The sequence below is a fragment of the Piliocolobus tephrosceles genome, chromosome 3 (assembly GCF_002776525.5).
Source record: "Piliocolobus tephrosceles isolate RC106 chromosome 3, ASM277652v3, whole genome shotgun sequence".
Classification (NCBI taxonomy): domain Eukaryota; kingdom Metazoa; phylum Chordata; class Mammalia; order Primates; family Cercopithecidae; genus Piliocolobus; species Piliocolobus tephrosceles.
In genome coordinates, this window is record NC_045436.1 from 119,859,395 (window position 1) to 119,868,576 (window position 9,182).

Here is a 9,182-nt window from a genome sequence, read left to right on the forward strand (position 1 = left end):
GGTAGTTCTGGCCTCATGAGTTGGAAAATATTTAAGTATTTGCTCTTCTTCAATTTTTCAGAAGTGTTTGGTTGTATCATTGTCATTTCAGGTCATTTCAGTCTTAAATAATTTGTACATTGAAGCCAGCTGAACCTGAAATTTTCTTTGTCTGAAAGGTCTTTTTTTTCGTTGTTTTTTTTTTTTTTTTTTTTTTTTTTTTTGTCTACAAAGTCACTGTAGTTAACAGAAATAAGAGCATTCTGGTTATGTTTCTTTCCTGCCTTAATCTTTGGTATTTTGTATCTTTCAAAAAAAAATCTATTTTGTTTAAATTGTCAAATTTTTGTAATAAAGTTGTTTGTAATATTCCTTTAATATTTGCAGAATCTGTCCAGATGTCACCTTTGTCACTCTTCGTGTTTTTTTTTTTTTTTTTTTTTTCTCTTTTAGAGATAAAGTATCACTCTGTCACCCAGACTGGAGTATAATGGTATAAACATAGCTCACTGCAGCCTTAAACTCCTGGGCTGGTGTGATCCTTCAGCCTCAGCCTCCTGAGTAGCTGGAACCACAGTCACGTGCCACCACATCTGGATAATTTTTTATATATTTTTTTTAGAGATGGGGTTTTGCTATGTTGCCCAGGTTGGTCTGGAAACCCTGGCTTCAAGCAATCCTGACTCCATCTCCCAAAATGCTGTGATTATGGACATGAGTCACTCCATGGCCGACCCACTTTCTCCATGATATTTTATCAGTTGCTTGGAGACGTGTATTGAAATCTGACCATAAATTCTTTATTTCTCCTTGCAACTCTATCTGTTTCAGCTTTTCATAAGCAAAATCAGTCAATAAACATTTAATTAGTAATCATTTATGGAAATGTTACTATGTATGTACCAAACATTGTGACTGGTATTATAAATACAACATAAATAATACATTATCTGCCATCTAATTTAATTTTGTTTAACTTCTACAAATACCATCAAGCTTCTTCTGCATGCCAGTCACTTCCCTGTAACCTACTGGGCAATGGTTAAAGAAGTCAGTGACCTTTGTCCTACCTAGCATATAGTCCTGTGGAATACCTTAAGTAGTGTGAAAAAGATAAATCTATTTGAAGAATAATTACCTATCAGTAAGATAAAATAATTAACTATCAGTAAGAAAAATAATTCCTATCAGTAAGATATATTTGAAAAATTATTATCGATCAAATGAGGTAAATTCTTTCTTATCTAATATTTCTTAATGTATTAGAAAATATTCTAATACATTAAGTAAAAAGATTCTATTTGGCAAAGAAGTCTTATAGAGAAAAAAATTGGTCAGCATCCTGAAGAAAGAGTAAAGGCATTTTCACATATACAGGACATTTCACAGAGAGGAAACTGTATATGCATAGGTTAAGAGATGTGAAACAGCAAGAGATATGTTAGAGATCTACAAATGGTTAAGTACAACATGTAAAATGTAAAGTGGTGAAAAAGAATATCGGAAGTAGACAATCACTAAGTCCCTACATTTGAGAGAGATGTTTAGAGTATACCTTTTGTTAAGAAAATTCTTGAAGCTAAAGAATCAAGATTTTGAGACGCGTTTTTTTTTTTTTTTTTTTTTTTCCCCAGTGACATTTCTATAAGCTATTTAAGGGATTGCTTAAACAGTAAAACAAGACAAAACAGTTGAAAATTCCAATGTTAATTGTTCTGTCTTCTTGGAACTCCCTTTTCTTCTTAGAATATTGGTGGTACTACTATACATACTTCATAATCATCTGACATAGGAAACAAATGAGGATTCTAGTATGAATCTGCAAATTGTATTGGAATAAATATCAATTTCTTTCTCATTTTTGTCATTACATATCATTCTATATTATCACTATATATGTATAATTACATATAATCACTATATATGTATAATTATGTATAATCATTAAATGTATGTATAATTACATATAATCATATAGACTGGGAACTGTCTGTGTTTATATATGTGTGTTTGTTTACACAGGATACTGAAAAAATCTGTGGAAGTTTTTTGAAGACTAACAAGGTCTAGAAGTATGGTAGTGGAAGTTTAGGATGGGAGATACGGCACTGATATGACATCCAAATGTTAAAGGGGTAAAAATAAAGGGGATAGTAATTCAAATTAAAACTTGTTTCAGAAGAAACATTTTACATTAGTCTCAAATGTGCTGTTTTATATTTCTTTTTAGGTGTTTCAGGAGACTGGAAGAATCAATTCACTGTAGTCCAGTATGATAAATTTGAAGAAGATTATAAAAAATAAATGAAAGAGTCCACACTATAGTTTCGATCAGAAATCTAAGAAGTATCTGCTTTTTCTCAATCTCCGTTAGTTAGCACTTAATTTACAAGAAAAAAAAATTTCCTGTATTTGGTAAAGGGAAATTAAGTAGTGATGTGTTTTCTTATTTACCCAGATTGTTTACAATAGAATAATAAAAAAAAAAAAATTGCAAAGTCTACATAGGAAAACCCAACAGAATCTCTATGATTTTAATTGCCTTCCACTCTGTTTTTGCTCGCCTTACAAATTAAAATATAAAATAAAGTTTAAAATCTACAAAGTTACCTGCTTTATTTTTCAAGTCTAATTCTGAATTGCTAGATTTGCGAAGAAGACGTTTAGGCCAGTTTTCAAGATTAATGGATCAGAACGAAAAGAAGGTTTAATTTCTCTTTGTTCTATGCTGAGAGTAATCCCAGTGTAATATAAGTTTGACAACATCTTTGTACAAGGAATTCGCTGAAATTTATTGTCCTAGAATGGTTTACTATAGATTAAATTTTGAATAGTTTATTATTCATAGTATCTTACTATCATATTTTGTATGTTAATGATCTAAAATAATACCAAACAAGTAATCAGAAAATGTGTTGAATGAAGTATTGTTTGCATAGTAATGTATTATTTACTGTCAGAGAGAAAAATCAGTTAGTTTTAATAATATCAAAATGATTAAAATGTGTTAAATACCTCTTGTGCAGTAACCCTGAATGCAAACGAACTTTAAGTTAGGTGAGCGACAAAAAGACAACATGGGAAAACTTTGTCCCTTCTACTAAATTTTGCTCTGAACTTAAACTGCTTTAAAAATATAAGAGTCTCTCAAAAAAATTAAAACAGAATAAAAATATATACACAGAGAAATAATTATGACAACTTACAAAACAGCCACAATACTAACAGCTGACGTTTATTGAGTACTTAAATTGTGCCACAAACTATGCTATACAATTTACATACCTTTAGTTCAACTGATATTCGTTCAAGTTTTTAACATATATATTTTAATTTTTCCTAATTTTACTGAAAGTAAACTGACAGAGAGGGTAATAAAATACCCAAGCACACATGTAAGATATTCAGTAAAAGCATGGAGAAAGAATAGTTTGATTTTTAATTTAATTTTATTTTTTAAGAGACAAAGTCTCACTACATTGCCCAAGCTGGAGTGCAGTGGCTATTCAAGGGCATGATCACTTTGCCACTCCTCCTGGGCTTCCTTCATAATGGGTTAAGAGTCTCAGTTACTCACCCTTATTCCCCTAAACCCTTAGGAGGTGTCCTGTCTCTTTGATGTTCTCACATATCTGCCATTGCGGGTTAATCAGATCTTCTAATTTATGGCTAATTCAGATGTGATTACATTTACAAAGACAGCTGAAAATCTTTCCTGACATGAGAATAGCAAATCTCATATCTTCTATGGGACTGTTTGCTGCTCTAATCTAGCAATCTCCAAATCTTCTGAAATATTCACCATTGCAATAAAAAGTTTTCAGTATTCTCCAAAAATATACACGCATTCATTTCTTGGAAATTACACATATGTGTGTTGTATGAATATATTAATCATATTGTGGAATGCACATAAGTAAAAAAATATACAAAATAGAATAATCTAGAATACATTTTTGTTAACTATAAAAAGCACATTTGTTCTTACTAAAATATTTTAATTGTTATACTTTAGAATGAGAAAAATGTGATTAAAATGTCTTTATTAATTTAAAAGATCTTGCTTTGACACCTTGATTTGGAATTAGGGTTCTAAATTCAAATTATTTCAGCACTTGGTTGCAGTAAATATAAAAATGAAAAAAAAAAAATAGGCATAAAGGAAAGAATTGCAAATTCTTCCTATGTCTACTAAAACTTATTCACCTTTTCAGAAAGGTTTTTGCTGAAATATGGTAATACATTTCTATCTTTACTCTGTCTTTATGCAACATATCATTCATGTTGCATTTCTGTTTGTTTGTTTCTAACAAGGAGAATCAAAACCTACTGAAAGTCCATGAACATTTCTAAATGAGTTAAATAACTATGTTGTTTTCCAGTTTTTGGAAATGCATTTATATTAGAGTTTTTAAAATAATATATCTACATTATTTTCACCATCAATTTCCAAAATTTTCAAAAGTCCCTCTCCTTAGTTCACATTTTACTTATGTTTTAGGCAATCCTTATTATCCTATTCATTGTTAATATTAAATTTCTCTGAAAACATATAACTGACAAGCATTTTTTTCATAAAGAGTCAGCAATTTGAGAGGACATTTTTAAGGATAAATTTTAAAAATGGCAAAACTTTTGTGCTTAAATATTTGTATGATTTATCTTCATATTTTTAAAAGGTAAAATTTGTTCTTCAAGAACATTGTGTTTATAAAGTTAGTTATATACATGATAGCCAATTTTCTGCAAACAGTAACCCATTTCAGTGTGCTGAAAGTAAAACAAGACAGAACAGTTGAAAATGCCACTGTCAATTATTCTGTCTCCTTGGAACTCCCCTTTCTTCTTAGAATATTGGTGGTACTACTATACATACTCCATAATCTTCTGACATAGGGAACAAATGAGGATTCTAGTATGAATCTGCAAATTGTATTGGAATAAATATCAATTTCTTTCTCATTTTTGTCATTACATATCATTCTATATTATCACTATATATGTAAAATTGTATATAATCACTATATATGTATAATTATGTATAATCATTAAATATATGTATAATTACATATAATCAGGTAAACTGGGGACTGTGTATATATGTGTGTGTGTGTGTGTGTGTGTGTAGACAGTCCCCAAGTTACGAGGTTTTGACTTAATGATTTTTCCACTTTACAATGGGCTTATCATGATACGATCCCATTTTAAGTTGAAGAGTTCTTCAAAAATTGCAATGGAATTGCAGTTGCTATTGAACGAATAACATATTCTGCACCATCATAAAATTGAAAAATTGTAAGTAAAACCATTGTAAACTGGGGTTTGCCAGCATTCAGTGCATTTTCAACTTACAATATATATATTTTTTTATGATGGGTATACCAGGATGCAGACTCATCACAAGTAGATAAGTTTTTGTACATGAATAAAAAATATATATACACACATGTATTTATAGAAAAATAAATTAACATTTTCTTCTTGAACCACATTTTATGAACCTAGGTACTCTTTGGAGTATATGTATATTACTTTAAAGAACAATCCTGTAAATCACAGACAATCCTCTGCTTGTTATCAACCTTTCAGGAACATTTATCAATAGTTTTCTCTTCAATTCTTTACTGCCAACATATTATTTTCAAAGGCTCCACATTAAACTACCTTTTAGTGACTAAAAGTTTCCCATTACTTTTTACTCAATCTCTCATGGTCTTAGAACCCAGGTTTCTGAAAGATGTTGTCTCTGGCATTTAGATTACTCTGGCATTTAGACAGAACTTACATTAAATAAACTCAAATTAACTCTTTAACTTAATCTGATGTTATTTTATATCTTAAGATATCATGACTGACATAGGCAATATAATCAAGCTGATGATGTCAGACTTTCTTATTTCCCCTTTATGGCTAGTTCAGGTACATTAAATTTTAAAAGAATGAGCCAACACAACTAATTCTGTAGCATCTAAAGCAATTTGGTAAGTTAGGGTAATCTAATCATTAGTGTTCTTAATGACACAAATTGAAGCTATTGTAAAATTCAACTGCTGTATCTGGTGATATTTGTTCAAAATATTCCTATCAATGACTACCTTTTTGTCCACAACATTTGAATCAGATTTGAATCACCTCTGTCAGGGTCTTCGTATACAATAAATCACATTTCCGTCAGACCTCTTATCTTCTTCACTCGGCTTCCGGCCCACATCCGGGTGCTTTTACTATAGCATTGCTCCCTCTGGCATTAAACAGCACTAGTTGAGATATAAACTCTTCTATCCAAGATTCACTATTGAGGACTAAAAAAGAAAAACAAATTATTGATACACAAAACAACTTGAATGGATCTCAAAGGAATTACACTGAGTGAAAAAAAAAAAAACTAATCTCAAAAGGTAAAATACTATATGATCTTATTTATATGACATTCTTGAAATGGAGAACCAATTAATGGTTGCCAGAATTTATGAAAAGGACAGGAGGGAATTAGATATAATTATAAAGAAGCAACCTGAGGGATACTGTAGTGACAGAAATAGTCATATATTAACTATACATATTCTGGTTTTGATATCATACGACAGTTTTGCAACATGTTACCACTAGAGAAAACTGAGTAAGGAGCATTTGTGATTCTGTATAATTTTTAAAACTTCACGTAAACCTACAATTATCTTAAAATTTTAAAATTTTATTTAAAAAAAAAAGAAAAGAACAGGCTGGGCACAGTGCTCACACCTGTAATCCCAGCACTTTGCATTGCAGAGGCAGGGGGATTGCTGAGAGCAGGAGTTCAGGAGTTTGAAACCAGACTGGGTAACATAGCAAGACCCTATCTCTACAATAAATTAAAAAACAAAATTACCTGAGGGTGGTTGTGTGCACTTGTCATCTTAGATACTCAGGAGCCTGAAGTGAAAGGATTCTTTGAGCCCAGGAGTTTGAGGCTACAGTGAGATGTGATTACACTGTTTTCCAGCTTGGGTGACGCAGTAAGACCGTATCTCTAAAATATTATAAAATAAAATGAAAATAAATAAAAAACAATTTTAAGCAAGTGATGGTAATTATAGCCTAAAATAAAGCCTAGGGAAAGAAAACCAGTTATGGTAGAATTTAAGAGAGTTCTAAACCTTGGTAAAGGAACATCCTTAGGATTTAGAAAGTCTTAAAGAGAAACACGTCTGCTAGTTACTGGGTATTTGGTTAGCTGAGCACAGGGTTCAGCTGGCTCTAAGCCCCAGGGATACAGAAATGAATATGCTGTACTTTTAAAATATTAGCTTTAAAATATTAAAAGGATTAAGTTTCCACCACATGAATTCTAAGGACATATTCAAACCCTAGCACTTACTGAAGAATGTTCTTGATTGACATGGCAGAAATCTATCTTTCAATTTGCATTTTATTTGGCCTCCTGACTAGGAATATTCTGTCATTCTACTCTGAGCCCAGAGAAGTAGATGACAGGGTCTGAATCTATAATGTGGAAAAAGAGAAAATAATTGTCTATGCACACTAAGCAAACCCTCATATTCTGGGAAATATAGACATTAGATATTTCCAAAGCTAATCATAGAGTTACTCTAGAAACCAAATATTTCCTAAATTGTGTAAAGGGAATTTTTCATAGCAAAGGCCTTACTGCAAAGAATGAATCCTGATACCTTTTAAATTTCATTAGCATTATATTGGCTATAACCCAAGAACTCTGCACTTCCCATGATGAAATTTTTATATTAAAAAGACAAATTTCTCTGAAGTCTGACACAGTGACCTAAAATTAGACAAATGATCAGATAATTCTATGTGATTATCAAGTGCTAACTAGCTTAACTTCATCTATACCCTGAAATATTTAATTCCTTTAGAAAGCTGGACCATATCCAATGCCTCACTCCAATATACTAACTGATCTATAACTTTAGTAATTACAGAAAGCTTCTCATAGGTTAGTACCACACAACTGAGGGAGTCAACATTCTTGCCTACTTATTTGTGCCTGCTATTAGATATTTTTATTATCCATACTTGCTTTTGGTTTGCCAAGCTTCCCATCCATGCCTTTCTTTTAGTGTGTAGCTCAGCTTTGGCTTCTAACAGATAATTCTGATCCATGACTTTGCCCCTCAGAATTTGAATAGGACTGTATACTACATTACTCGTGTTCTGTTGACTTGTCCAAAATGACTATACATGGTCGCTTTTTGTCCCCAGGTCAATCTTATTTATTATTTTATCTGGTCATCCAAGCCTCACCTATTTTAGGACCCATTTGCTGTTTTGTGTCTGAATTGCTTTCACTCCATGGATGTAAACCTGAAGACTATACAAGATTTTATTGTATTTAGTATCCAATGACTAAGGAGTATTCTAGGTTTGGTAAGAGACTAAGAAAAAAGATACTGTTAAAAAAGAATAATAAATCATAGGCACAAAATATATGACATAAAATAAGTAGAAAAAAGAAAGAAAGGGAGTGGTTATTACTATTATTAGTATCACACCAGGAGTATCACAAAGATGTCATTTGGTCAATAGATATTCTATACATGGCAAAATCCTCTCTGCCTTCCACTGAATATGTGCATGGAACTCTTTCAGGTAAAAATAAAAATGATCTTTACTTCCAGCACTTCTAGGCTCTTCCCATACTACATACTCTCAAGAAAGAAACTCCCTACTTATTTGGAGAATTGCTGGTTTCAGGGATGAAGAACTTTCCCAGATGTATGAAAATACAGTTTCTTACAATAGAGATTAGCATTTAGCTTTGCTTTTTGGGTTTGGTTTCCTTTGTCTCTTTGGCCCAAAAGCTGTTCTCACTACAAAGACTTTGGGCAAGGATCCAGGCAGCCTCTTTTTGCCTCGTGACCCAGCATTCCCTCAGTGTGGAAAAACAGCCAAACAACTATACAGTCTCTTCAGAATGGGGCATAGATGGGTGAGAGGGATTAGGGAGTAATCATTTTGCCATAAAGTCACACAACCAAGGCATGTATTTAGGATGTTCTTGTTGCTTTGCAAAAATTGTGCTTCCTGTCATAGTTGGGGAGAAAAGGAAGTCAGGGTGAAGGGAGTTAGTCGTCTCAGAAAATGAAAGCAAAATTGACCCTTCAAAAAATGATATAAAATAAAATCCTGTTTAAGTGATCACATGCATGGTTGTGAATCCTGTGTCTCTCTCATATTTTGCATAT